At 55.3% G+C, this 27,481-nt stretch overlaps 14 non-coding genes across 14 annotated transcripts; all 14 read right to left on the bottom strand.

Annotated features, from left to right (window-relative positions):
* Positions 1-2,370: 2,370 nt before the first annotated feature.
* On the bottom strand, positions 2,371-2,462 carry LOC132361557 (small nucleolar RNA SNORD116). The gene has a single exon (XR_009501837.1). It is a non-coding gene; the product is annotated as a small nucleolar RNA SNORD116 (small nucleolar RNA).
* A 2,429-nt stretch (positions 2,463-4,891) lies between these two features.
* On the bottom strand, positions 4,892-4,983 carry LOC132360967 (small nucleolar RNA SNORD116). Its single transcript, XR_009501284.1, has one exon. It is a non-coding gene; the product is annotated as a small nucleolar RNA SNORD116 (small nucleolar RNA).
* A 389-nt stretch (positions 4,984-5,372) lies between these two features.
* Positions 5,373-5,464, bottom strand: LOC132361277 (small nucleolar RNA SNORD116). The gene has a single exon (XR_009501583.1). It is a non-coding gene; the product is annotated as a small nucleolar RNA SNORD116 (small nucleolar RNA).
* A 2,448-nt stretch (positions 5,465-7,912) lies between these two features.
* Positions 7,913-8,004, bottom strand: LOC132361556 (small nucleolar RNA SNORD116). The gene has a single exon (XR_009501836.1). It is a non-coding gene; the product is annotated as a small nucleolar RNA SNORD116 (small nucleolar RNA).
* A 2,429-nt stretch (positions 8,005-10,433) lies between these two features.
* Positions 10,434-10,525, bottom strand: LOC132360966 (small nucleolar RNA SNORD116). Its single transcript, XR_009501283.1, has one exon. It is a non-coding gene; the product is annotated as a small nucleolar RNA SNORD116 (small nucleolar RNA).
* A 389-nt stretch (positions 10,526-10,914) lies between these two features.
* Positions 10,915-11,006, bottom strand: LOC132361276 (small nucleolar RNA SNORD116). The gene has a single exon (XR_009501582.1). It is a non-coding gene; the product is annotated as a small nucleolar RNA SNORD116 (small nucleolar RNA).
* A 2,448-nt stretch (positions 11,007-13,454) lies between these two features.
* On the bottom strand, positions 13,455-13,546 carry LOC132361554 (small nucleolar RNA SNORD116). Its single transcript, XR_009501835.1, has one exon. It is a non-coding gene; the product is annotated as a small nucleolar RNA SNORD116 (small nucleolar RNA).
* A 2,429-nt stretch (positions 13,547-15,975) lies between these two features.
* On the bottom strand, positions 15,976-16,067 carry LOC132360965 (small nucleolar RNA SNORD116). The gene has a single exon (XR_009501282.1). It is a non-coding gene; the product is annotated as a small nucleolar RNA SNORD116 (small nucleolar RNA).
* Positions 16,068-16,456: 389 nt separating this feature from the next.
* LOC132361275 (small nucleolar RNA SNORD116) lies at positions 16,457-16,548 on the bottom strand. Its single transcript, XR_009501581.1, has one exon. It is a non-coding gene; the product is annotated as a small nucleolar RNA SNORD116 (small nucleolar RNA).
* A 2,448-nt stretch (positions 16,549-18,996) lies between these two features.
* Positions 18,997-19,088, bottom strand: LOC132361553 (small nucleolar RNA SNORD116). The gene has a single exon (XR_009501834.1). It is a non-coding gene; the product is annotated as a small nucleolar RNA SNORD116 (small nucleolar RNA).
* Positions 19,089-21,517: 2,429 nt separating this feature from the next.
* Positions 21,518-21,609, bottom strand: LOC132360964 (small nucleolar RNA SNORD116). The gene has a single exon (XR_009501281.1). It is a non-coding gene; the product is annotated as a small nucleolar RNA SNORD116 (small nucleolar RNA).
* A 389-nt stretch (positions 21,610-21,998) lies between these two features.
* Positions 21,999-22,090, bottom strand: LOC132361274 (small nucleolar RNA SNORD116). The gene has a single exon (XR_009501580.1). It is a non-coding gene; the product is annotated as a small nucleolar RNA SNORD116 (small nucleolar RNA).
* A 2,448-nt stretch (positions 22,091-24,538) lies between these two features.
* Positions 24,539-24,630, bottom strand: LOC132361552 (small nucleolar RNA SNORD116). Its single transcript, XR_009501833.1, has one exon. It is a non-coding gene; the product is annotated as a small nucleolar RNA SNORD116 (small nucleolar RNA).
* Positions 24,631-27,059: 2,429 nt separating this feature from the next.
* LOC132360963 (small nucleolar RNA SNORD116) lies at positions 27,060-27,151 on the bottom strand. Its single transcript, XR_009501280.1, has one exon. It is a non-coding gene; the product is annotated as a small nucleolar RNA SNORD116 (small nucleolar RNA).
* Between the last annotated feature and the right edge of the window lie 330 nt (positions 27,152-27,481).

The raw sequence follows: 27,481 nt of genomic DNA, 5'->3' as shown, positions 1-27,481 counted from the left end.
GGAGTGGCCAGAGGCGACCCACGGGGCTGCAAATGGAGCTAAGGATCATGGCATCAGATCTGGGGTTCCCCTGCAAGAGCCAAGAAGGTGAGGGTGTAGTCTCAGTGCACAAGTCCCCGTGGCCAAACATCTAGGTTTCTGCAAAGAAGTTCCACTCACCACCACAAGGTTCCTACGAGGAGCCTCAAGGACTTCACGCCAAAACCACGCTGAGACTCTTTTGCCTTGACTTGCCTCACCTTGCCGCACTCTCCTCACTTCGCCAGGTATCATGGACTATACAGAGGGCCCAATGCTGCTGCAGGTGTTTGTTCCCTGGCACTCCACCACATGCCTCAGGGTGACAGAACACAGGGATGTTTGAGAAAAGTGAACGGGCGCACAGAGGCAAAGGGTGATACCGCCCACCGACGTGCGCTATATCTCCCCTCAACATTTCATTTGCAGTCCATCATGTCTGTGTGTCCACAGCCAAACGTGAATGCATCGTGGCACAGATGCCTTCAGAGCGCACGGGCATCAGCACAAAGAGCACAGTCGTCCATCAACGCCCCGGTATGGGCCTTGAACTTTCCTGCCTGAGCCACCTCCCCGCCGACACAGCATAAGGATGTCATCCTGAACTGCTGAGACACCCTCAGGGGAACTGGGATTACTCAGCGTAAGAGCCACTGCCCTCTGGGGAACCAAACCACTCCTGGCGCATACGCTTCCACACAATGGATTCACCCGCAAGGGGAAATGTGGTCCCTGAGATCTTCCACAAGGGAACGGCCCTTGGCCAAATGGGACGACCTCCAACAAAAGCAGCTTGTAGGGACCGGTGACAAAACGCACCAGAGGAACTCCTGGACTGAACAATGGAGATTCACCTGCAGCCAGACTTCCTGGCCTGCTGCCAAGACTGGCAACCTACCCTTGGCCCACACACAAAGCTAATGGCATCGGAACCATTCCGACGCCCAACGTGGCGGGGCAAACCCTTGCAGCAATTGTGTAACTTGCAGTGGTGTCTGGTACTTTCACCCTCTGGGCCCATCAGTGACGTGACATTGGGGAAACCCTGAGGCCCAGGTCCTCTACAAGCAACTTGTTACCCACAGCCATGCAACGACAGAACCCAGACAACAGCCTAGACACTTGAACCGGTATGACTTGTCTAGCCTGTGGCCAGGCTCGCCGGTTACCACAGTCTCGACGCACCAGCGGGTGGCAGGAAAAATGACACCCACACCACACATCCTCTCCTGCCCTTAAACCTGCAGCCTTTCCTTGGCAGCCAACTCCCTTGTTTCTGCACGGTGGCACCCAATGACCTCCGGGTAGAGCTCCAATCCTCAGGGAACGCTATGTGGGCCGGGTATAGAAACGATGCCTGGCTGTCCTCAGGAACACCTTCACATCTTCAACACAGGGGGAACGTGGTCAGACAGGGACAAAACACCCCAAGGCCTCCAAATCGGCCCCCATGAGAAGACACCATACTGTGCCATGAAGGCAACCATTCGCTGGCACAAGAACCCGCCATGAAGCAAATCGACCAGGGAGAGGAAAGAGGCGGGACAGTCCACAAATGTGCTCCCGTATTCCCTCCCTACACGTGCCTCCAGATGCTCCTGAGGGAATCCCAAATGTGTTCCGGGAACCCCATGGCCACCGTCGATCTATCCACCCACCAGTAAACCTGTGGGCTTAGCCAGCCATCTCACGTGGCTCTTTCACTCGCCTTGCCTTACTCTCTCTCCACCGGGATCCCAACGTGTCACGGCAAGATGCCAGAGCCACCCCTCACCAAAGAAGCTTGCCGTGACCAAGTTTGACTAAGGCATTTTCCAGCCCCTTCACACAGCACACACAAGCAGGACACAACCCGAGGAGGAGCCATCAGATTGGCCAAACTCCCAGGAACAGTGGCCCATTTGATTTCTCCCCTCAGCAGGAGAAACCTAAACTGCATCTGGTCTCCCAAGCAGAACATGACAAAGAAGCCTGCCCTAGGCCTGGAATCCTGTTCTGACCCTGAGCCTACAGACTTCTGTTTCTTTGAGGCCACAAGGCAATGACCAGCAGGTGGGGGCAGCCTGTAGAACTCAAGTGCAGGTGGCAGGACGAGCAATGGCTCACGCTTCCTCTCCTACCTGCATGCTGAACCGTGGCAGGGGACAGCAGTCCTGGCTAGACCAAGGAACCCAGAGACGGCACGCTGTCCCAAGCCTTCCCACCTGGATTGGCATCCCAGGCTCCTTTCCCAATGGCTCTTCTCCCCAGGAGATGACCACAACCCTCAACTTGAACAACGTGGCTGTAGACACCCACGGCCGCAAATGCAACGTGAACCTCTCCCTACTTTCCTTTGGGGAGCCACGTGCTGGACCTCAGTTCCAACGAGGAGACGGTAGGGATTTCTCACTCATTTTGTTCAGATTTCCAAGGAATGCATTTGTGGGAGTCATCATCGATCCAAGCACATGCTCAAACGGTGGACATGCAAAGTTGCAGATTCCACCATGGGACGGCCAGCGAGCTGAATCATATCAGCGTTACGGAAGTGGCCAGCAGAGCCGAGCCACGGGTCAGGAAATGCAGCCAGTTCTCAGGGCATCAAAGCTCGTGTTCCCCGAGAAAAGACCAGAAGGTGAGGGTGTAGCCCCGGTGCACACGTTCCCATCGCCAAACCTTTAGGTTTAGCAAAGAAGTGTCGCTTACCGCAACAAGGGTTAAAGCAGGATCCTCATGGAATGCACGCCAACACCCCTCTGAGACTCCTTCGGCTGGCCTCGCCTTGCCACACCGTCCTCACTTCAACGGGTATCAGGGATTATACGGATGGCCCCAGGCTGCTGCTGGCATTCCTTCCCTGGCATTCCACCTGGCTCGGGGTGAGAGAACACACGCATGCTTGAGGAGGGTGCACAGGCGCACCGAGGGAAAGGGCGATACCACCCAGCATTGTGTGTTCTATCTCTCCTCAACATTTCATTTACTGTCCATCTTGCCTGTGTGTCCGCAGGCAAACGTGAAAGCATCGTGGCACTGGCGCCTTCAGAGCGTGCGGCCATCAGGACAAAGAGTGCCACCGACCAACAACCCCCTGGTCTCGGGCCCTGAAATTCCTCTCCTGAGCAATCTGCCCTCCATCACAGCAAAAGGATGTCTTCCTGATCCCCTGAGACACCCTCAGGACAACTGTGCCCCCTCAGCCTAAGAGCAAGTGCCCTCTATGGGAACAAACACGCGTTTGGCCCTTATGATTAAACACAGTGGACACGCCCTCAAGGGGAGAGATCTTCCATAAGGGAAGGGCCCTTGGCTGAATAAGACGACCTCCATCAAAAGCGGCTCGTAGGGACCCGTGACAAAGGGCACCTGAAGAACCCCTGGACTGATCAAGGGAGACTCACCAGCAGGCATACTTCCTGGTCTCCTGCCAAGCCAGAGGAACTTCCCTAGGACCGCAACCAAAGCTAATGGCAAGGGAGCCATTCCAATGCCCAAAATGGCGGGCCAAACACTTGCAGCAACTGGGTAACTTATCGTAGCACCTTGCACATTCGCATTCTTCCCTTCAAGGAAAAGACCTTGGAGAAACCATGAGACCCAGGTCCTCCAGAACCAACGTGTCACCCACAGCCGTGCAATGAGAGAACGCACCCAACATCCTGGACCCTTGAACCGGCATGGCTTCTCTGGCTTGAAGCCATGCATGCTGGAGATCACAGGCTCGCAGCACCAGAAGGTGACAGGACAAAATGACCCCTGCAGCACACATTCACTCCAGCCCTTAAACCTGTAGCGTTTCCTTGGCGGCCGACTCCCTTCTTTCTGCATGGTTGGGCCCAAAGACCTCCGGGAAGAGCTCCAAACCTCAGGGAATGCTATGCCGACCTGGTATAGCAATGACGCTGGGCTGTCCTAAGGAACACCTTAACATCCTCATCATAGGGGCAATGAGGCCACACAGGGACAAAACATCCCAACGGCTCCAAATCGGTCCCAGTGAGAAGACACCATACTGTGCCGTGAAGGCACCATTCGCTGGAACAAGGACCCGCCGTGAAGCACATTGAGAAAGGAGAGGAAAAGGTTGGGATGGTCCACGAATGTGCACCTGTATTCCTTCCCTACACGGGGCTCCAAATGCTCCTGAAGATATCCCAAAAGAGCTCCGGGAACCCTATGTCCACCGACATATCCACCCATACCGATCTATCCACCCAACAGTAAGCCTGTGGGCTTAGCCAACACTCTCCCGTGTATTTCCCGCTCGCCTTGCCTTGCTCTCTCCACCAGGATCCAAACGAATCCACTCTTCACCTAAGTAGCTTGATATCCCCTGGATTTGCCTAAGGCACTTTCCAAACTCTCCACACACAACACACAAGCAGGACACAACCCAAGGAGGCGCCATCAGCGTCGCCCAAATCCCGGGGAAAGTGGCCCATTTGATTTCCCCTGACCATCAGGGCAAACCTAAACTATATCCCACCTTCCAAGCTGAACATGACATAGACGCCTGGCCTGGCCAGGACTCCTTCTCTGACCCTGAGTGCAGAGACTTCTGTTTCCTTGCGGGAACAAGGCAACGACCTGAGCTTGAGGGTGGCCTGTAGATCTCAATGGCAAGCCAGAGGAGTACCAGTGGCTCACGCTTCCTTTCGCACCCGCACGCTGACCGCGGCAGGGGATAGCAGTTCTGGCTAGACTCAGGTGCCCAGAGACGTCAAGTTGTCCTTAGCCTTCCCACGTAGATGGACATCCCAGGCTCCTTTCCACATGGCTCTTTCTGCACGAGAAGCCCGCCACCCTCCACTTGAACAATGTTGCTGCGCACGCCCACAGTAGCAAATGCAACATGGACCTCTCCCTAATTTTCCTTTGGGAGCCACGTGCTGGACCTCAGTTAGGATGAGAAGACGGTAGGTATTGCTCATTCATTCTGTTTAGATTTCCAAGGAATGCATTTATGGGAGTCCTCACTGATCCACGCTCCTGCTCAAAGGCTGGACGTGCAAAGTCGCGGACTGTCAGCAAGCTCAATCCTCTCAGCAGTAGGGAGCGGCCAGACTCGAGCCACGGGGCAGGAAGTGCACCCACGTCTCAGGGCATCGGAGCTCGGGTGCCCCAGGAAGAGCCCAGAATGTGACGGTGTAGTCTCGTGGCACAAGTCCCCGTGGCCAAACTTCTAGGTTTCTTCAAAGAAGTTCCGTTTACCCCCACAAGGTTCCTACCAGGAACCTTGTCGAGCCAGAGGCGATGCCCTTGGATCACACAGAAAGCTATTGGCATCGGAGATATTCCAATGCCCAAACTGGCAGGGCAAACCCTTGCAGCAACTGGGTTACTTGCCCTGGCGCCTTGTATTTTCGCCCCCAGGCCCGTCAGTGACATGACCGCGGAGAAACCTGAGACCCATTCATTTGTTCAGAGTTCCAAGCAGTGCATTTATGGGAGTCATCATCAATCCACCTGCTCAAAGGCTGCACGTTCAAAGTCGCAGGCTCCACTGCGGGGCAGCCACCGATCTCAATCATGTCAGCAGTCAGGAGTGGCCAGAGGCGACCCACGGGGCTGCAAATGGAGCTAAGGATCATGGCATCAGATCTGGGGTTCCCCTGCAAGAGCCAAGAAGGTGAGGGTGTAGTCTCAGTGCACAAGTCCCCGTGGCCAAACATCTAGGTTTCTGCAAAGAAGTTCCACTCACCACCACAAGGTTCCTATGAGGAGCCTCAAGGACTTCACGCCAAAACCACGCTGAGACTCTTTTGCCTTGACTTGCCTCACCTTGCCGCACTCTCCTCACTTCGCCAGGTATCATGGACTATACAGAGGGCCCAATGCTGCTGCAGGTGTTTGTTCCCTGGCACTCCACCACATGCCTCAGGGTGACAGAACACAGGGATGTTTGAGAAAAGTGAACGGGCGCACAGAGGCAAAGGGTGATACCGCCCACCGACGTGCGCTATATCTCCCCTCAACATTTCATTTGCAGTCCATCATGTCTGTGTGTCCACAGCCAAACGTGAATGCATCGTGGCACAGATGCCTTCAGAGCGCACGGGCATCAGCACAAAGAGCACAGTCGTCCATCAACGCCCCGGTATGGGCCTTGAACTTTCCTGCCTGAGCCACCTCCCCGCCGACACAGCATAAGGATGTCATCCTGAACTGCTGAGACACCCTCAGGGGAACTGGGATTACTCAGCGTAAGAGCCACTGCCCTCTGGGGAACCAAACCACTCCTGGCGCATACGCTTCCACACAATGGATTCACCCTCAAGGGGAAATGTGGTCCCTGAGATCTTCCACAAGGGAACGGCCCTTGGCCAAATGGGACGACCTCCAACAAAAGCAGCTTGTAGGGACCGGTGACAAAACGCACCAGAGGAACTCCTGGACTGAACAATGGAGATTCACCTGCAGCCAGACTTCCTGGCCTGCTGCCAAGACTGGCAACCTACCCTTGGCCCACACACAAAGCTAATGGCATCGGAACCATTCCGACGCCCAACGTGGCGGGGCAAACCCTTGCAGCAATTGTGTAACTTGCAGTGGTGTCTGGTACTTTCACCCTCTGGGCCCATCAGTGACGTGACATTGGGGAAACCCTGAGGCCCAGGTCCTCTACAAGCAACTTGTTACCCACAGCCATGCAACGACAGAACCCAGACAACAGCCTAGACACTTGAACCGGTATGACTTGTCTAGCCTGTGGCCAGGCTCGCCGGTTACCACAGTCTCGATGCACCAGCGGGTGGCAGGAAAAATGACACCCACACCACACATCCTCTCCTGCCCTTAAACCTGCAGCCTTTCCTTGGCAGCCAACTCCCTTGTTTCTGCACGGTGGCACCCAATGACCTCCGGGTAGAGCTCCAATCCTCAGGGAACGCTATGTGGGCCGGGTATAGAAACGATGCCTGGCTGTCCTCAGGAACACCTTCACATCTTCAACACAGGGGGAACGTGGTCAGACAGGGACAAAACACCCCAAGGCCTCCAAATCGGCCCCCATGAGAAGACACCATACTGTGCCATGAAGGCAACCATTCGCTGGCACAAGAACCCGCCATGAAGCAAATCGACCAGGGAGAGGAAAGAGGCGGGACAGTCCACAAATGTGCTCCCGTATTCCCTCCCTACACGTGCCTCCAGATGCTCCTGAGGGAATCCCAAATGTGTTCCGGGAACCCCATGGCCACCGTCGATCTATCCACCCACCAGTAAACCTGTGGGCTTAGCCAGCCATCTCACGTGGCTCTTTCACTCGCCTTGCCTTACTCTCTCTCCACCGGGATCCCAACGTGTCACGGCAAGATGCCAGAGCCACCCCTCACCAAAGAAGCTTGCCGTGACCAATTTTGACTAAGGCATTTTCCAGCCCCTTCACACAGCACACACAAGCAGGACACAACCCGAGGAGGAGCCATCAGATTGGCCAAACTCCCAGGAACAGTGGCCCATTTGATTTCTCCCCTCAGCAGGAGAAACCTAAACTGCATCTGGTCTCCCAAGCAGAACATGACAAAGAAGCCTGCCCTAGGCCTGGAATCCTGTTCTGACCCTGAGCCTACAGACTTCTGTTTCTTTGAGGCCACAAGGCAATGACCAGCTGGTGGGGGCAGCCTGTAGAACTCAAGTGCAGGTGGCAGGATGAGCAATGGCTCACGCTTCCTCTCCTACCTGCATGCTGAACCGTGGCAGGGGACAGCAGTCCTGGCTAGACCAAGGAACCCAGAGACGGCACGCTGTCCCAAGCCTTCCCACCTGGATTGGCATCCCAGGCTCCTTTCCCAATGGCTCTTCTCCCCAGGAGATGACCACAACCCTCAACTTGAACAACGTGGCTGTAGACACCCACGGCCGCAAATGCAACGTGAACCTCTCCCTACTTTCCTTTGGGGAGCCACGTGCTGGACCTCAGTTCCAACGAGGAGACGGTAGGGATTTCTCACTCATTTTGTTCAGATTTCCAAGGAATGCATTTGTGGGAGTCATCATCGATCCAAGCACATGCTCAAACGGTGGACATGCAAAGTTGCAGATTCCACCATGGGACGGCCAGCGAGCTGAATCATATCAGCGTTACAGAAGTGGCCAGCAGAGCCGAGCCACGGGTCAGGAAATGCAGCCAGTTCTCAGGGCATCAAAGCTCGTGTTCCCCGAGAAAAGACCAGAAGGTGAGGGTGTAGCCCCGGTGCACACGTTCCCATCGCCAAACCTTTAGGTTTAGCAAAGAAGTGTCGCTTACCGCAACAAGGGTTAAAGCAGGATCCTCATGGAATGCACGCCAACACCCCTCTGAGACTCCTTCGGCTGGCCTCGCCTTGCCACACCGTCCTCACTTCAACGGGTATCAGGGATTATACGGATGGCCCCAGGCTGCTGCTGGCATTCCTTCCCTGGCATTCCACCTGGCTCGGGGTGAGAGAACACACGCATGCTTGAGGAGGGTGCACAGGCGCACCGAGGGAAAGGGCGATACCACCCAGCATTGTGTGTTCTATCTCTCCTCAACATTTCATTTACTGTCCATCTTGCCTGTGTGTCCGCAGGCAAACGTGAAAGCATCGTGGCACTGGCGCCTTCAGAGCGTGCGGCCATCAGGACAAAGAGTGCCACCGACCAACAACCCCCTGGTCTCGGGCCCTGAAATTCCTCTCCTGAGCAATCTGCCCTCCATCACAGCAAAAGGATGTCTTCCTGATCCCCTGAGACACCCTCAGGACAACTGTGCCCCCTCAGCCTAAGAGCAAGTGCCCTCTATGGGAACAAACACGCGTTTGGCCCTTATGATTAAACACAGTGGACACGCCCTCAAGGGGAGAGATCTTCCATAAGGGAAGGGCCCTTGGCTGAATAAGACGACCTCCATCAAAAGCGGCTCGAAGGGACCCGTGACAAAGGGCACCTGAAGAACCCCTGGACTGATCAAGGGAGACTCACCAGCAGGCATACTTCCTGGTCTCCTGCCAAGCCAGAGGAACTTCCCTAGGACCGCAACCAAAGCTAATGGCAAGGGAGCCATTCCAATGCCCAAAATGGCGGGCCAAACACTTGCAGCAACTGGGTAACTTATCGTAGCACCTTGCACATTCGCATTCTTCCCTTCAAGGACAAGACCTTGGAGAAACCATGAGACCCAGGTCCTCCAGAACCAACGTGTCACCCACAGCCGTGCAATGAGAGAACGCACCCAACATCCTGGACCCTTGAACCGGCATGGCTTCTCTGGCTTGAAGCCATGCATGCTGGAGATCACAGGCTCGCAGCACCAGAAGGTGGCAGGACAAAATGACCCCTGCAGCACACATTCACTCCAGCCCTTAAACCTGTAGCGTTGCCTTGGCGGCCGACTCCCTTCTTACTGCATGGTTGGGCCCAAAGACCTCCGGGAAGAGCTCCAAACCTCAGGGAATGCTATGCCGACCTGGTATAGCAATGACGCTGGGCTGTCCTAAGGAACACCTTAACATCCTCAACATAGGGGCAATGAGGCCACACAGGGACAAAACATCCCAACGGCTCCAAATCGGTCCCAGTGAGAAGACACCATACTGTGCCGTGAAGGCACCATTCGCTGGAACAAGGACCCGCCGTGAAGCACATTGAGAAAGGAGAGGAAAAGGTTGGGATGGTCCACGAATGTGCACCTGTATTCCTTCCCTACACGGGGCTCCAAATGCTCCTGAAGATATCCCAAAAGAGTTCCGGGAACCCTATGTCCACCGACATATCCACCCATACCGATCTATCCACCCAACAGTAAGCCTGTGGGCTTAGTCAACACTCTCCCGTGTATTTCCCGCTTGCCTTGCCTTGCTCTCTCCACCAGGATCCAAACGAATCCACCCCTCACCTAAGTAGCTTGATATCCCCTGGATTTGCCTAAGGCACTTTCCAAACTCTCCACACACAACACACAAGCAGGACACAACCCAAGGAGGCGCCATCAGCGTCGCCCAAATCCCGGGGACAGTGGCCCATTTGATTTCCCCCGACCATCAGGGCAAACCTAAACTATATCCCACCTCCCAAGCTGAACATGACATAGACGCCTGGCCTGGCCAGGACTCCTTCTCTGACCCTGAGTGCAGAGACTTCTGTTTCCTTGCGGGAACAAGGCAACGACCTGAGCTTGAGGGTGGCCTGTAGATCTCAATGGCAAGCCAGAGGAGTACCAGTGGCTCACGCTTCCTTTCGCACCCGCACGCTGACCGTGGCAGGGGATAGCAGTTCTGGCTAGACTCAGGTGCCCAGAGACGTCAAGTTGTCCTTAGCCTTCCCACGTAGATGGACATCCCAGGCTCCTTTCCACATGGCTCTTTCTGCACGAGAAGCCCGCCACCCTCCACTTGAACAATGTTGCTGCGCACGCCCACAGTAGCAAATGCAACATGGACCTCTCCCTAATTTTCCTTTGGGAGCCACGTGCTGGACCTCAGTTAGGATGAGAAGACGGTAGGTATTGCTCATTCATTCTGTTTAGATTTCCAAGGAATGCATTTATGGGAGTCCTCACTGATCCACGCTCCTGCTCAAAGGCTGGACGTGCAAAGTCGCGGACTGTCAGCAAGCTCAATCCTCTCAGCAGTAGGGAGCGGCCAGACTCGAGCCACGGGGCAGGAAGTGCACCCACGTCTCAGGGCATCGGAGCTCGGGTGCCCCAGGAAGAGCCCAGAATGTGACGGTGTAGTCTCGTGGCACAAGTCCCCGTGGCCAAACTTCTAGGTTTCTTCAAAGAAGTTCCGTTTACCCCCACAAGGTTCCTACCAGGAACCTTGTCGAGCCAGAGGCGATGCCCTTGGATCACACAGAAAGCTATTGGCATCGGAGATATTCCAATGCCCAAACTGGCAGGGCAAACCCTTGCAGCAACTGGGTTACTTGCCCTGGCGCCTTGTATTTTCGCCCCCAGGCCCGTCAGTGACATGACCGCGGAGAAACCTGAGACCCATTCATTTGTTCAGAGTTCCAAGCAGTGCATTTATGGGAGTCATCATCAATCCACCTGCTCAAAGGCTGCACGTTCAAAGTCGCAGGCTCCACTGCGGGGCAGCCACCGATCTCAATCATGTCAGCAGTCAGGAGTGGCCAGAGGCGACCCACGGGGCTGCAAATGGAGCTAAGGATCATGGCATCAGATCTGGGGTTCCCCTGCAAGAGCCAAGAAGGTGAGGGTGTAGTCTCAGTGCACAAGTCCCCGTGGCCAAACATCTAGGTTTCTGCAAAGAAGTTCCACTCACCACCACAAGGTTCCTACGAGGAGCCTCAAGGACTTCACGCCAAAACCACGCTGAGACTCTTTTGCCTTGACTTGCCTCACCTTGCCGCACTCTCCTCACTTCGCCAGGTATCATGGACTATACAGAGGGCCCAATGCTGCTGCAGGTGTTTGTTCCCTGGCACTCCACCACATGCCTCAGGGTGACAGAACACAGGGATGTTTGAGAAAAGTGAACGGGCGCACAGAGGCAAAGGGTGATACCGCCCACCGACGTGTGCTATATCTCCCCTCAACATTTCATTTGCAGTCCATCATGTCTGTGTGTCCACAGCCAAACGTGAATGCATCGTGGCACAGATGCCTTCAGAGCGCACGGGCATCAGCACAAAGAGCACAGTCGTCCATCAACGCCCCGGTATGGGCCTTGAACTTTCCTGCCTGAGCCACCTCCCCGCCGACACAGCATAAGGATGTCATCCTGAACTGCTGAGACACCCTCAGGGGAACTGGGATTACTCAGCGTAAGAGCCACTGCCCTCTGGGGAACCAAACCACTCCTGGCGCATACGCTTCCACAGAATGGATTCACCCGCAAGGGGAAATGTGGTCCCTGAGATCTTCCACAAGGGAACGGCCCTTGGCCAAATGGGACGACCTCCAACAAAAGCAGCTTGTAGGGACCGGTGACAAAACGCACCAGAGGAACTCCTGGACTGAACAATGGAGATTCACCTGCAGCCAGACTTCCTGGCCTGCTGCCAAGACTGGCAACCTACCCTTGGCCCACACACAAAGCTAATGGCATCGGAACCATTCCGACGCCCAACGTGGCGGGGCAAACCCTTGCAGCAATTGTGTAACTTGCAGTGGTGTCTGGTACTTTCACCCTCTGGGCCCATCAGTGACGTGACATTGGGGAAACCCTGAGGCCCAGGTCCTCTACAAGCAACTTGTTACCCACAGCCATGCAACGACAGAACCCAGACAACAGCCTAGACACTTGAACCGGTATGACTTGTCTAGCCTGTGGCCAGGCTCGCCGGTTACCACAGTCTCGACGCACCAGCGGGTGGCAGGAAAAATGACACCCACACCACACATCCTCTCCTGCCCTTAAACCTGCAGCCTTTCCTTGGCAGCCAACTCCCTTGTTTCTGCACGGTGGCACCCAATGACCTCTGGGTAGAGCTCCAATCCTCAGGGAACGCTATGTGGGCCGGGTATAGAAACGATGCCTGGCTGTCCTCAGGAACACCTTCACATCTTCAACACAGGGGGAACGTGGTCAGACAGGGACAAAACACCCCAAGGCCTCCAAATCGGCCCCCATGAGAAGACACCATACTGTGCCATGAAGGCAACCATTCGCTGGCACAAGAACCCGCCATGAAGCAAATCGACCAGGGAGAGGAAAGAGGCGGGACAGTCCACAAATGTGCTCCCGTATTCCCTCCCTACACGTGCCTCCAGATGCTCCTGAGGGAATCCCAAATGTGTTCCGGGAACCCCATGGCCACCGTCGATCTATCCACCCACCAGTAAACCTGTGGGCTTAGCCAGCCATCTCACGTGGCTCTTTCACTCGCCTTGCCTTACTCTCTCTCCACCGGGATCCCAACGTGTCACGGCAAGATGCCAGAGCCACCCCTCACCAAAGAAGCTTGCCGTGACCAAGTTTGACTAAGGCATTTTCCAGCCCCTTCACACAGCACACACAAGCAGGACACAACCCGAGGAGGAGCCATCAGATTGGCCAAACTCCCAGGAACAGTGGCCCATTTGATTTCTCCCCTCAGCAGGAGAAACCTAAACTGCATCTGGTCTCCCAAGCAGAACATGACAAAGAAGCCTGCCCTAGGCCTGGAATCCTGTTCTGACCCTGAGCCTACAGACTTCTGTTTCTTTGAGGCCACAAGGCAATGACCAGCAGGTGGGGGCAGCCTGTAGAACTCAAGTGCAGGTGGCAGGACGAGCAATGGCTCACGCTTCCTCTCCTACCTGCATGCTGAACCGTGGCAGGGGACAGCAGTCCTGGCTAGACCAAGGAACCCAGAGACGGCACGCTGTCCCAAGCCTTCCCACCTGGATTGGCATCCCAGGCTCCTTTCCCAATGGCTCTTCTCCCCAGGAGATGACCACAACCCTCAACTTGAACAACGTGGCTGTAGACACCCACGGCCGCAAATGCAACGTGAACCTCTCCCTACTTTCCTTTGGGGAGCCACGTGCTGGACCTCAGTTCCAACGAGGAGACGGTAGGGATTTCTCACTCATTTTGTTCAGATTTCCAAGGAATGCATTTGTGGGAGTCATCATCGATCCAAGCACATGCTCAAACGGTGGACATGCAAAGTTGCAGATTCCACCATGGGACGGCCAGCGAGCTGAATCATATCAGCGTTACGGAAGTGGCCAGCAGAGCCGAGCCACGGGTCAGGAAATGCAGCCAGTTCTCAGGGCATCAAAGCTCGTGTTCCCCGAGAAAAGACCAGAAGGTGAGGGTGTAGCCCCGGTGCACACGTTCCCATCGCCAAACCTTTAGGTTTAGCAAAGAAGTGTCGCTTACCGCAACAAGGGTTAAAGCAGGATCCTCATGGAATGCACGCCAACACCCCTCTGAGACTCCTTCGGCTGGCCTCGCCTTGCCACACCGTCCTCACTTCAACGGGTATCAGGGATTATACGGATGGCCCCAGGCTGCTGCTGGCATTCCTTCCCTGGCATTCCACCTGGCTCGGGGTGAGAGAACACACGCATGCTTGAGGAGGGTGCACAGGCGCACCGAGGGAAAGGGCGATACCACCCAGCATTGTGTGTTCTATCTCTCCTCAACATTTCATTTACTGTCCATCTTGCCTGTGTGTCCGCAGGCAAACGTGAAAGCATCGTGGCACTGGCGCCTTCAGAGCGTGCGGCCATCAGGACAAAGAGTGCCACCGACCAACAACCCCCTGGTCTCGGGCCCTGAAATTCCTCTCCTGAGCAATCTGCCCTCCATCACAGCAAAAGGATGTCTTCCTGATCCCCTGAGACACCCTCAGGACAACTGTGCCCCCTCAGCCTAAGAGCAAGTGCCCTCTATGGGAACAAACACGCGTTTGGCCCTTATGATTAAACACAGTGGACACGCCCTCAAGGGGAGAGATCTTCCATAAGGGAAGGGCCCTTGGCTGAATAAGACGACCTCCATCAAAAGCGGCTCGAAGGGACCCGTGACAAAGGGCACCTGAAGAACCCCTGGACTGATCAAGGGAGACTCACCAGCAGGCATACTTCCTGGTCTCCTGCCAAGCCAGAGGAACTTCCCTAGGACCGCAACCAAAGCTAATGGCAAGGGAGCCATTCCAATGCCCAAAATGGCGGGCCAAACACTTGCAGCAACTGGGTAACTTATCGTAGCACCTTGCACATTCGCATTCTTCCCTTCAAGGACAAGACCTTGGAGAAACCATGAGACCCAGGTCCTCCAGAACCAACGTGTCACCCACAGCCGTGCAATGAGAGAACGCACCCAACATCCTGGACCCTTGAACCGGCATGGCTTCTCTGGCTTGAAGCCATGCATGCTGGAGATCACAGGCTCGCAGCACCAGAAGGTGGCAGGACAAAATGACCCCTGCAGCACACATTCACTCCAGCCCTTAAACCTGTAGCGTTGCCTTGGCGGCCGACTCCCTTCTTACTGCATGGTTGGGCCCAAAGACCTCCGGGAAGAGCTCCAAACCTCAGGGAATGCTATGCCGACCTGGTATAGCAATGACGCTGGGCTGTCCTAAGGAACACCTTAACATCCTCAACATAGGGGCAATGAGGCCACACAGGGACAAAACATCCCAACGGCTCCAAATCGGTCCCAGTGAGAAGACACCATACTGTGCCGTGAAGGCACCATTCGCTGGAACAAGGACCCGCCGTGAAGCACATTGAGAAAGGAGAGGAAAAGGTTGGGATGGTCCACGAATGTGCACCTGTATTCCTTCCCTACACGGGGCTCCAAATGCTCCTGAAGATATCCCAAAAGAGTTCCGGGAACCCTATGTCCACCGACATATCCACCCATACCGATCTATCCACCCAACAGTAAGCCTGTGGGCTTAGTCAACACTCTCCCGTGTATTTCCCGCTTGCCTTGCCTTGCTCTCTCCACCAGGATCCAAACGAATCCACCCCTCACCTAAGTAGCTTGATATCCCCTGGATTTGCCTAAGGCACTTTCCAAACTCTCCACACACAACACACAAGCAGGACACAACCCAAGGAGGCGCCATCAGCGTCGCCCAAATCCCGGGGACAGTGGCCCATTTGATTTCCCCCGACCATCAGGGCAAACCTAAACTATATCCCACCTCCCAAGCTGAACATGACATAGACGCCTGGCCTGGCCAGGACTCCTTCTCTGACCCTGAGTGCAGAGACTTCTGTTTCCTTGCGGGAACAAGGCAACGACCTGAGCTTGAGGGTGGCCTGTAGATCTCAATGGCAAGCCAGAGGAGTACCAGTGGCTCACGCTTCCTTTCGCACCCGCACGCTGACCGCGGCAGGGGATAGCAGTTCTGGCTAGACTCAGGTGCCCAGAGACGTCAAGTTGTCCTTAGCCTTCCCACGTAGATGGACATCCCAGGCTCCTTTCCACATGGCTCTTTCTGCACGAGAAGCCCGCCACCCTCCACTTGAACAATGTTGCTGCGCACGCCCACAGTAGCAAATGCAACATGGACCTCTCCCTAATTTTCCTTTGGGAGCCACGTGCTGGACCTCAGTTAGGATGAGAAGACGGTAGGTATTGCTCATTCATTCTGTTTAGATTTCCAAGGAATGCATTTATGGGAGTCCTCACTGATCCACGCTCCTGCTCAAAGGCTGGACGTGCAAAGTCGCGGACTGTCAGCAAGCTCAATCCTCTCAGCAGTAGGGAGCGGCCAGACTCGAGCCACGGGGCAGGAAGTGCACCCACGTCTCAGGGCATCGGAGCTCGGGTGCCCCAGGAAGAGCCCAGAATGTGACGGTGTAGTCTCGTGGCACAAGTCCCCGTGGCCAAACTTCTAGGTTTCTTCAAAGAAGTTCCGTTTACCCCCACAAGGTTCCTACCAGGAACCTTGTCGAGCCAGAGGCGATGCCCTTGGATCACACAGAAAGCTATTGGCATCGGAGATATTCCAATGCCCAAACTGGCAGGGCAAACCCTTGCAGCAACTGGGTTACTTGCCCTGGCGCCTTGTATTTTCGCCCCCAGGCCCGTCAGTGACATGACCGCGGAGAAACCTGAGACCCATTCATTTGTTCAGAGTTCCAAGCAGTGCATTTATGGGAGTCATCATCAATCCACCTGCTCAAAGGCTGCACGTTCAAAGTCGCAGGCTCCACTGCGGGGCAGCCACCGATCTCAATCATGTCAGCAGTCAGGAGTGGCCAGAGGCGACCCACGGGGCTGCAAATGGAGCTAAGGATCATGGCATCAGATCTGGGGTTCCCCTGCAAGAGCCAAGAAGGTGAGGGTGTAGTCTCAGTGCACAAGTCCCCGTGGCCAAACATCTAGGTTTCTGCAAAGAAGTTCCACTCACCACCACAAGGTTCCTACGAGGAGCCTCAAGGACTTCACGCCAAAACCACGCTGAGACTCTTTTGCCTTGACTTGCCTCACCTTGCCGCACTCTCCTCACTTCGCCAGGTATCATGGACTATACAGAGGGCCCAATGCTGCTGCAGGTGTTTGTTCCCTGGCACTCCACCACATGCCTCAGGGTGACAGAACACAGGGATGTTTGAGAAAAGTGAACGGGCGCACAGAGGCAAAGGGTGATACCGCCCACCGACGTGCGCTATATCTCCCCTCAACATTTCATTTGCAGTCCATCATGTCTGTGTGTCCACAGCCAAACGTGAATGCATCGTGGCACAGATGCCTTCAGAGCGCACGGGCATCAGCACAAAGAGCACAGTCGTCCATCAACGCCCCGGTATGGGCCTTGAACTTTCCTGCCTGAGCCACCTCCCCGCCGACACAGCATAAGGATGTCATCCTGAACTGCTGAGACACCCTCAGGGGAACTGGGATTACTCAGCGTAAGAGCCACTGCCCTCTGGGGAACCAAACCACTCCTGGCGCATACGCTTCCACACAATGGATTCACCCGCAAGGGGAAATGTGGTCCCTGAGATCTTCCACAAGGGAACGGCCCTTGGCCAAATGGGACGACCTCCAACAAAAGCAGCTTGTAGGGACCGGTGACAAAACGCACCAGAGGAACTCCTGGACTGAACAATGGAGATTCACCTGCAGCCAGACTTCCTGGCCTGCTGCCAAGACTGGCAACCTACCCTTGGCCCACACACAAAGCTAATGGCATCGGAACCATTCCGACGCCCAACGTGGCGGGGCAAACCCTTGCAGCAATTGTGTAACTTGCAGTGGTGTCTGGTACTTTCACCCTCTGGGCCCATCAGTGACGTGACATTGGGGAAACCCTGAGGCCCAGGTCCTCTACAAGCAACTTGTTACCCACAGCCATGCAACGACAGAACCCAGACAACAGCCTAGACACTTGAACCGGTATGACTTGTCTAGCCTGTGGCCAGGCTCGCCGGTTACCACAGTCTCGACGCACCAGCGGGTGGCAGGAAAAATGACACCCACACCACACATCCTCTCCTGCCCTTAAACCTGCAGCCTTTCCTTGGCAGCCAACTCCCTTGTTTCTGCACGGTGGCACCCAATGACCTCCGGGTAGAGCTCCAATCCTCAGGGAACGCTATGTGGGCCGGGTATAGAAACGATGCCTGGCTGTCCTCAGGAACACCTTCACATCTTCAACACAGGGGGAACGTGGTCAGACAGGGACAAAACACCCCAAGGCCTCCAAATCGGCCCCCATGAGAAGACACCATACTGTGCCATGAAGGCAACCATTCGCTGGCACAAGAACCCGCCATGAAGCAAATCGACCAGGGAGAGGAAAGAGGCGGGACAGTCCACAAATGTGCTCCCGTATTCCCTCCCTACACGTGCCTCCAGATGCTCCTGAGGGAATCCCAAATGTGTTCCGGGAACCCCATGGCCACCGTCGATCTATCCACCCACCAGTAAACCTGTGGGCTTAGCCAGCCATCTCACGTGGCTCTTTCACTCGCCTTGCCTTACTCTCTCTCCACCGGGATCCCAACGTGTCACGGCAAGATGCCAGAGCCACCCCTCACCAAAGAAGCTTGCCGTGACCAAGTTTGACTAAGGCATTTTCCAGCCCCTTCACACAGCACACACAAGCAGGACACAACCCGAGGAGGAGCCATCAGATTGGCCAAACTCCCAGGAACAGTGGCCCATTTGATTTCTCCCCTCAGCAGGAGAAACCTAAACTGCATCTGGTCTCCCAAGCAGAACATGACAAAGAAGCCTGCCCTAGGCCTGGAATCCTGTTCTGACCCTGAGCCTACAGACTTCTGTTTCTTTGAGGCCACAAGGCAATGACCAGCAGGTGGGGGCAGCCTGTAGAACTCAAGTGCAGGTGGCAGGACGAGCAATGGCTCACGCTTCCTCTCCTACCTGCATGCTGAACCGTGGCAGGGGACAGCAGTCCTGGCTAGACCAAGGAACCCAGAGACGGCACGCTGTCCCAAGCCTTCCCACCTGGATTGGCATCCCAGGCTCCTTTCCCAATGGCTCTTCTCCCCAGGAGATGACCACAACCCTCAACTTGAACAACGTGGCTGTAGACACCCACGGCCGCAAATGCAACGTGAACCTCTCCCTACTTTCCTTTGGGGAGCCACGTGCTGGACCTCAGTTCCAACGAGGAGACGGTAGGGATTTCTCACTCATTTTGTTCAGATTTCCAAGGAATGCATTTGTGGGAGTCATCATCGATCCAAGCACATGCTCAAACGGTGGACATGCAAAGTTGCAGATTCCACCATGGGACGGCCAGCGAGCTGAATCATATCAGCGTTACGGAAGTGGCCAGCAGAGCCGAGCCACGGGTCAGGAAATGCAGCCAGTTCTCAGGGCATCAAAGCTCGTGTTCCCCGAGAAAAGACCAGAAGGTGAGGGTGTAGCCCCGGTGCACACGTTCCCATCGCCAAACCTTTAGGTTTAGCAAAGAAGTGTCGCTTACCGCAACAAGGGTTAAAGCAGGATCCTCATGGAATGCACGCCAACACCCCTCTGAGACTCCTTCGGCTGGCCTCGCCTTGCCACACCGTCCTCACTTCAACGGGTATCAGGGATTATACGGATGGCCCCAGGCTGCTGCTGGCATTCCTTCCCTGGCATTCCACCTGGCTCGGGGTGAGAGAACACACGCATGCTTGAGGAGGGTGCACAGGCGCACCGAGGGAAAGGGCGATACCACCCAGCATTGTGTGTTCTATCTCTCCTCAACATTTCATTTACTGTCCATCTTGCCTGTGTGTCCGCAGGCAAACGTGAAAGCATCGTGGCACTGGCGCCTTCAGAGCGTGCGGCCATCAGGACAAAGAGTGCCACCGACCAACAACCCCCTGGTCTCGGGCCCTGAAATTCCTCTCCTGAGCAATCTGCCCTCCATCACAGCAAAAGGATGTCTTCCTGATCCCCTGAGACACCCTCAGGACAACTGTGCCCCCTCAGCCTAAGAGCAAGTGCCCTCTATGGGAACAAACACGCGTTTGGCCCTTATGATTAAACACAGTGGACACGCCCTCAAGGGGAGAGATCTTCCATAAGGGAAGGGCCCTTGGCTGAATAAGACGACCTCCATCAAAAGCGGCTCGAAGGGACCCGTGACAAAGGGCACCTGAAGAACCCCTGGACTGATCAAGGGAGACTCACCAGCAGGCATACTTCCTGGTCTCCTGCCAAGCCAGAGGAACTTCCCTAGGACCGCAACCAAAGCTAATGGCAAGGGAGCCATTCCAATGCCCAAAATGGCGGGCCAAACACTTGCAGCAACTGGGTAACTTATCGTAGCACCTTGCACATTCGCATTCTTCCCTTCAAGGACAAGACCTTGGAGAAACCATGAGACCCAGGTCCTCCAGAACCAACGTGTCACCCACAGCCGTGCAATGAGAGAACGCACCCAACATCCTGGACCCTTGAACCGGCATGGCTTCTCTGGCTTGAAGCCATGCATGCTGGAGATCACAGGCTCGCAGCACCAGAAGGTGGCAGGACAAAATGACCCCTGCAGCACACATTCACTCCAGCCCTTAAACCTGTAGCGTTGCCTTGGCGGCCGACTCCCTTCTTACTGCATGGTTGGGCCCAAAGACCTCCGGGAAGAGCTCCAAACCTCAGGGAATGCTATGCCGACCTGGTATAGCAATGACGCTGGGCTGTCCTAAGGAACACCTTAACATCCTCAACATAGGGGCAATGAGGCCACACAGGGACAAAACATCCCAACGGCTCCAAATCGGTCCCAGTGAGAAGACACCATACTGTGCCGTGAAGGCACCATTCGCTGGAACAAGGACCCGCCGTGAAGCACATTGAGAAAGGAGAGGAAAAGGTTGGGATGGTCCACGAATGTGCACCTGTATTCCTTCCCTACACGGGGCTCCAAATGCTCCTGAAGATATCCCAAAAGAGTTCCGGGAACCCTATGTCCACCGACATATCCACCCATACCGATCTATCCACCCAACAGTAAGCCTGTGGGCTTAGTCAACACTCTCCCGTGTATTTCCCGCTTGCCTTGCCTTGCTCTCTCCACCAGGATCCAAACGAATCCACCCCTCACCTAAGTAGCTTGATATCCCCTGGATTTGCCTAAGGCACTTTCCAAACTCTCCACACACAACACACAAGCAGGACACAACCCAAGGAGGCGCCATCAGCGTCGCCCAAATCCCGGGGACAGTGGCCCATTTGATTTCCCCCGACCATCAGGGCAAACCTAAACTATATCCCACCTCCCAAGCTGAACATGACATAGACGCCTGGCCTGGCCAGGACTCCTTCTCTGACCCTGAGTGCAGAGACTTCTGTTTCCTTGCGGGAACAAGGCAACGACCTGAGCTTGAGGGTGGCCTGTAGATCTCAATGGCAAGCCAGAGGAGTACCAGTGGCTCACGCTTCCTTTCGCACCCGCACGCTGACCGCGGCAGGGGATAGCAGTTCTGGCTAGACTCAGGTGCCCAGAGACGTCAAGTTGTCCTTAGCCTTCCCACGTAGATGGACATCCCAGGCTCCTTTCCACATGGCTCTTTCTGCACGAGAAGCCCGCCACCCTCCACTTGAACAATGTTGCTGCGCACGCCCACAGTAGCAAATGCAACATGGACCTCTCCCTAATTTTCCTTTGGGAGCCACGTGCTGGACCTCAGTTAGGATGAGAAGACGGTAGGTATTGCTCATTCATTCTGTTTAGATTTCCAAGGAATGCATTTATGGGAGTCCTCACTGATCCACGCTCCTGCTCAAAGGCTGGACGTGCAAAGTCGCGGACTGTCAGCAAGCTCAATCCTCTCAGCAGTAGGGAGCGGCCAGACTCGAGCCACGGGGCAGGAAGTGCACCCACGTCTCAGGGCATCGGAGCTCGGGTGCCCCAGGAAGAGCCCAGAATGTGACGGTGTAGTCTCGTGGCACAAGTCCCCGTGGCCAAACTTCTAGGTTTCTTCAAAGAAGTTCCGTTTACCCCCACAAGGTTCCTACCAGGAACCTTGTCGAGCCAGAGGCGATGCCCTTGGATCACACAGAAAGCTATTGGCATCGGAGATATTCCAATGCCCAAACTGGCAGGGCAAACCCTTGCAGCAACTGGGTTACTTGCCCTGGCGCCTTGTATTTTCGCCCCCAGGCCCGTCAGTGACATGACCGCGGAGAAACCTGAGACCCATTCATTTGTTCAGAGTTCCAAGCAGTGCATTTATGGGAGTCATCATCAATCCACCTGCTCAAAGGCTGCACGTTCAAAGTCGCAGGCTCCACTGCGGGGCAGCCACCGATCTCAATCATGTCAGCAGTCAGGAGTGGCCAGAGGCGACCCACGGGGCTGCAAATGGAGCTAAGGATCATGGCATCAGATCTGGGGTTCCCCTGCAAGAGCCAAGAAGGTGAGGGTGTAGTCTCAGTGCACAAGTCCCCGTGGCCAAACATCTAGGTTTCTGCAAAGAAGTTCCACTCACCACCACAAGGTTCCTACGAGGAGCCTCAAGGACTTCACGCCAAAACCACGCTGAGACTCTTTTGCCTTGACTTGCCTCACCTTGCCGCACTCTCCTCACTTCGCCAGGTATCATGGACTATACAGAGGGCCCAATGCTGCTGCAGGTGTTTGTTCCCTGGCACTCCACCACATGCCTCAGGGTGACAGAACACAGGGATGTTTGAGAAAAGTGAACGGGCGCACAGAGGCAAAGGGTGATACCGCCCACCGACGTGCGCTATATCTCCCCTCAACATTTCATTTGCAGTCCATCATGTCTGTGTGTCCACAGCCAAACGTGAATGCATCGTGGCACAGATGCCTTCAGAGCGCACGGGCATCAGCACAAAGAGCACAGTCGTCCATCAACGCCCCGGTATGGGCCTTGAACTTTCCTGCCTGAGCCACCTCCCCGCCGACACAGCATAAGGATGTCATCCTGAACTGCTGAGACACCCTCAGGGGAACTGGGATTACTCAGCGTAAGAGCCACTGCCCTCTGGGGAACCAAACCACTCCTGGCGCATACGCTTCCACACAATGGATTCACCCGCAAGGGGAAATGTGGTCCCTGAGATCTTCCACAAGGGAACGGCCCTTGGCCAAATGGGACGACCTCCAACAAAAGCAGCTTGTAGGGACCGGTGACAAAACGCACCAGAGGAACTCCTGGACTGAACAATGGAGATTCACCTGCAGCCAGACTTCCTGGCCTGCTGCCAAGACTGGCAACCTACCCTTGGCCCACACACAAAGCTAATGGCATCGGAACCATTCCGACGCCCAACGTGGCGGGGCAAACCCTTGCAGCAATTGTGTAACTTGCAGTGGTGTCTGGTACTTTCACCCTCTGGGCCCATCAGTGACGTGACATTGGGGAAACCCTGAGGCCCAGGTCCTCTACAAGCAACTTGTTACCCACAGCCATGCAACGACAGAACCCAGACAACAGCCTAGACACTTGAACCGGTATGACTTGTCTAGCCTGTGGCCAGGCTCGCCGGTTACCACAGTCTCGACGCACCAGCGGGTGGCAGGAAAAATGACACCCACACCACACATCCTCTCCTGCCCTTAAACCTGCAGCCTTTCCTTGGCAGCCAACTCCCTTGTTTCTGCACGGTGGCACCCAATGACCTCCGGGTAGAGCTCCAATCCTCAGGGAACGCTATGTGGGCCGGGTATAGAAACGATGCCTGGCTGTCCTCAGGAACACCTTCACATCTTCAACACAGGGGGAACGTGGTCAGACAGGGACAAAACACCCCAAGGCCTCCAAATCGGCCCCCATGAGAAGACACCATACTGTGCCATGAAGGCAACCATTCGCTGGCACAAGAACCCGCCATGAAGCAAATCGACCAGGGAGAGGAAAGAGGCGGGACAGTCCACAAATGTGCTCCCGTATTCCCTCCCTACACGTGCCTCCAGATGCTCCTGAGGGAATCCCAAATGTGTTCCGGGAACCCCATGGCCACCGTCGATCTATCCACCCACCAGTAAACCTGTGGGCTTAGCCAGCCATCTCACGTGGCTCTTTCACTCGCCTTGCCTTACTCTCTCTCCACCGGGATCCCAACGTGTCACGGCAAGATGCCAGAGCCACCCCTCACCAAAGAAGCTTGCCGTGACCAAGTTTGACTAAGGCATTTTCCAGCCCCTTCACACAGCACACACAAGCAGGACACAACCCGAGGAGGAGCCATCAGATTGGCCAAACTCCCAGGAACAGTGGCCCATTTGATTTCTCCCCTCAGCAGGAGAAACCTAAACTGCATCTGGTCTCCCAAGCAGAACATGACAAAGAAGCCTGCCCTAGGCCTGGAATCCTGTTCTGACCCTGAGCCTACAGACTTCTGTTTCTTTGAGGCCACAAGGCAATGACCAGCAGGTGGGGGCAGCCTGTAGAACTCAAGTGCAGGTGGCAGGACGAGCAATGGCTCACGCTTCCTCTCCTACCTGCATGCTGAACCGTGGCAGGGGACAGCAGTCCTGGCTAGACCAAGGAACCCAGAGACGGCACGCTGTCCCAAGCCTTCCCACCTGGATTGGCATCCCAGGCTCCTTTCCCAATGGCTCTTCTCCCCAGGAGATGACCACAACCCTCAACTTGAACAACGTGGCTGTAGACACCCACGGCCGCAAATGCAACGTGAACCTCTCCCTACTTTCCTTTGGGGAGCCACGTGCTGGACCTCAGTTCCAACGAGGAGACGGTAGGGATTTCTCACTCATTTTGTTCAGATTTCCAAGGAATGCATTTGTGGGAGTCATCATCGATCCAAGCACATGCTCAAACGGTGGACATGCAAAGTTGCAGATTCCACCATGGGACGGCCAGCGAGCTGAATCATATCAGCGTTACGGAAGTGGCCAGCAGAGCCGAGCCACGGGTCAGGAAATGCAGCCAGTTCTCAGGGCATCAAAGCTCGTGTTCCCCGAGAAAAGACCAGAAGGTGAGGGTGTAGCCCCGGTGCACACGTTCCCATCGCCAAACCTTTAGGTTTAGCAAAGAAGTGTCGCTTACCGCAACAAGGGTTAAAGCAGGATCCTCATGGAATGCACGCCAACACCCCTCTGAGACTCCTTCGGCTGGCCTCGCCTTGCCACACCGTCCTCACTTCAACGGGTATCAGGGATTATACGGATGGCCCCAGGCTGCTGCTGGCATTCCTTCCCTGGCATTCCACCTGGCTCGGGGTGAGAGAACACACGCATGCTTGAGGAGGGTGCACAGGCGCACCGAGGGAAAGGGCGATACCACCCAGCATTGTGTGTTCTATCTCTCCTCAACATTTCATTTACTGTCCATCTTGCCTGTGTGTCCGCAGGCAAACGTGAAAGCATCGTGGCACTGGCGCCTTCAGAGCGTGCGGCCATCAGGACAAAGAGTGCCACCGACCAACAACCCCCTGGTCTCGGGCCCTGAAATTCCTCTCCTGAGCAATCTGCCCTCCATCACAGCAAAAGGATGTCTTCCTGATCCCCTGAGACACCCTCAGGACAACTGTGCCCCCTCAGCCTAAGAGCAAGTGCCCTCTATGGGAACAAACACGCGTTTGGCCCTTATGATTAAACACAGTGGACACGCCCTCAAGGGGAGAGATCTTCCATAAGGGAAGGGCCCTTGGCTGAATAAGACGACCTCCATCAAAAGCGGCTCGAAGGGACCCGTGACAAAGGGCACCTGAAGAACCCCTGGACTGATCAAGGGAGACTCACCAGCAGGCATACTTCCTGGTCTCCTGCCAAGCCAGAGGAACTTCCCTAGGACCGCAACCAAAGCTAATGGCAAGGGAGCCATTCCAATGCCCAAAATGGCGGGCCAAACACTTGCAGCAACTGGGTAACTTATCGTAGCACCTTGCACATTCGCATTCTTCCCTTCAAGGACAAGACCTTGGAGAAACCATGAGACCCAGGTCCTCCAGAACCAACGTGTCACCCACAGCCGTGCAATGAGAGAACGCACCCAACATCCTGGACCCTTGAACCGGCATGGCTTCTCTGGCTTGAAGCCATGCATGCTGGAGATCACAGGCTCGCAGCACCAGAAGGTGGCAGGACAAAATGACCCCTGCAGCACACATTCACTCCAGCCCTTAAACCTGTAGCGTTGCCTTGGCGGCCGACTCCCTTCTTACTGCATGGTTGGGCCCAAAGACCTCCGGGAAGAGCTCCAAACCTCAGGGAATGCTATGCCGACCTGGTATAGCAATGACGCTGGGCTGTCCTAAGGAACACCTTAACATCCTCAACATAGGGGCAATGAGGCCACACAGGGACAAAACATCCCAACGGCTCCAAATCGGTCCCAGTGAGAAGACACCATACTGTGCCGTGAAGGCACCATTCGCTGGAACAAGGACCCGCCGTGAAGCACATTGAGAAAGGAGAGGAAAAGGTTGGGATGGTCCACGAATGTGCACCTGTATTCCTTCCCTACACGGGGCTCCAAATGCTCCTGAAGATATCCCAAAAGAGTTCCGGGAACCCTATGTCCACCGACATATCCACCCATACCGATCTATCCACCCAACAGTAAGCCTGTGGGCTTAGTCAACACTCTCCCGTGTATTTCCCGCTTGCCTTGCCTTGCTCTCTCCACCAGGATCCAAACGAATCCACCCCTCACCTAAGTAGCTTGATATCCCCTGGATTTGCCTAAGGCACTTTCCAAACTCTCCACACACAACACACAAGCAGGACACAACCCAAGGAGGCGCCATCAGCGTCGCCCAAATCCCGGGGACAGTGGCCCATTTGATTTCCCCCGACCATCAGGGCAAACCTAAACTATATCCCACCGCCCAAGCTGAACATGACATAGACGCCTGGCCTGGCCAGGACTCCTTCTCTGACCCTGAGTGCAGAGACTTCTGTTTCCTTGCGGGAACAAGGCAACGACCTGAGCTTGAGGGTGGCCTGTAGATCTCAATGGCAAGCCAGAGGAGTACCAGTGGCTCACGCTTCCTTTCGCACCCGCACGCTGACCACGGCAGGGGATAGCAGTTCTGGCTAGACTCAGGTGCCCAGAGACGTCAAGTTGTCCTTAGCCTTCCCACGTAGATGGACATCCCAGGCTCCTTTCCACATGGCTCTTTCTGCACGAGAAGCCCGCCACCCTCCACTTGAACAATGTTGCTGCGCACGCCCACAGTAGCAAATGCAACATGGACCTCTCCCTAATTTTCCTTTGGGAGCCACGTGCTGGACCTCAGTTAGGATGAGAAGACGGTAGGTATTGCTCATTCATTCTGTTTAGATTTCCAAGGAATGCATTTATGGGAGTCCTCACTGATCCACGCTCCTGCTCAAAGGCTGGACGTGCAAAGTCGCGGACTGTCAGCAAGCTCAATCCTCTCAGCAGTAGGGAGCGGCCAGACTCGAGCCACGGGGCAGGAAGTGCACCCACGTCTCAGGGCATCGGAGCTCGGGTGCCCCAGGAAGAGCCCAGAATGTGACGGTGTAGTCTCGTGGCACAAGTCCCCGTGGCCAAACTTCTAGGTTTCTTCAAAGAAGTTCCGTTTACCCCCACAAGGTTCCTACCAGGAACCTTGTCGAGCCAGAGGCGATGCCCTTGGATCACACAGAAAGCTATTGGCATCGGAGATATTCCAATGCCCAAACTGGA

The sequence above is a fragment of the Balaenoptera ricei genome, chromosome 2, assembly GCF_028023285.1.
Source record: "Balaenoptera ricei isolate mBalRic1 chromosome 2, mBalRic1.hap2, whole genome shotgun sequence".
NCBI classification, from domain to species: domain Eukaryota; kingdom Metazoa; phylum Chordata; class Mammalia; order Artiodactyla; family Balaenopteridae; genus Balaenoptera; species Balaenoptera ricei.
This window is presented reverse-complemented; position numbering and strand designations above follow the sequence as displayed.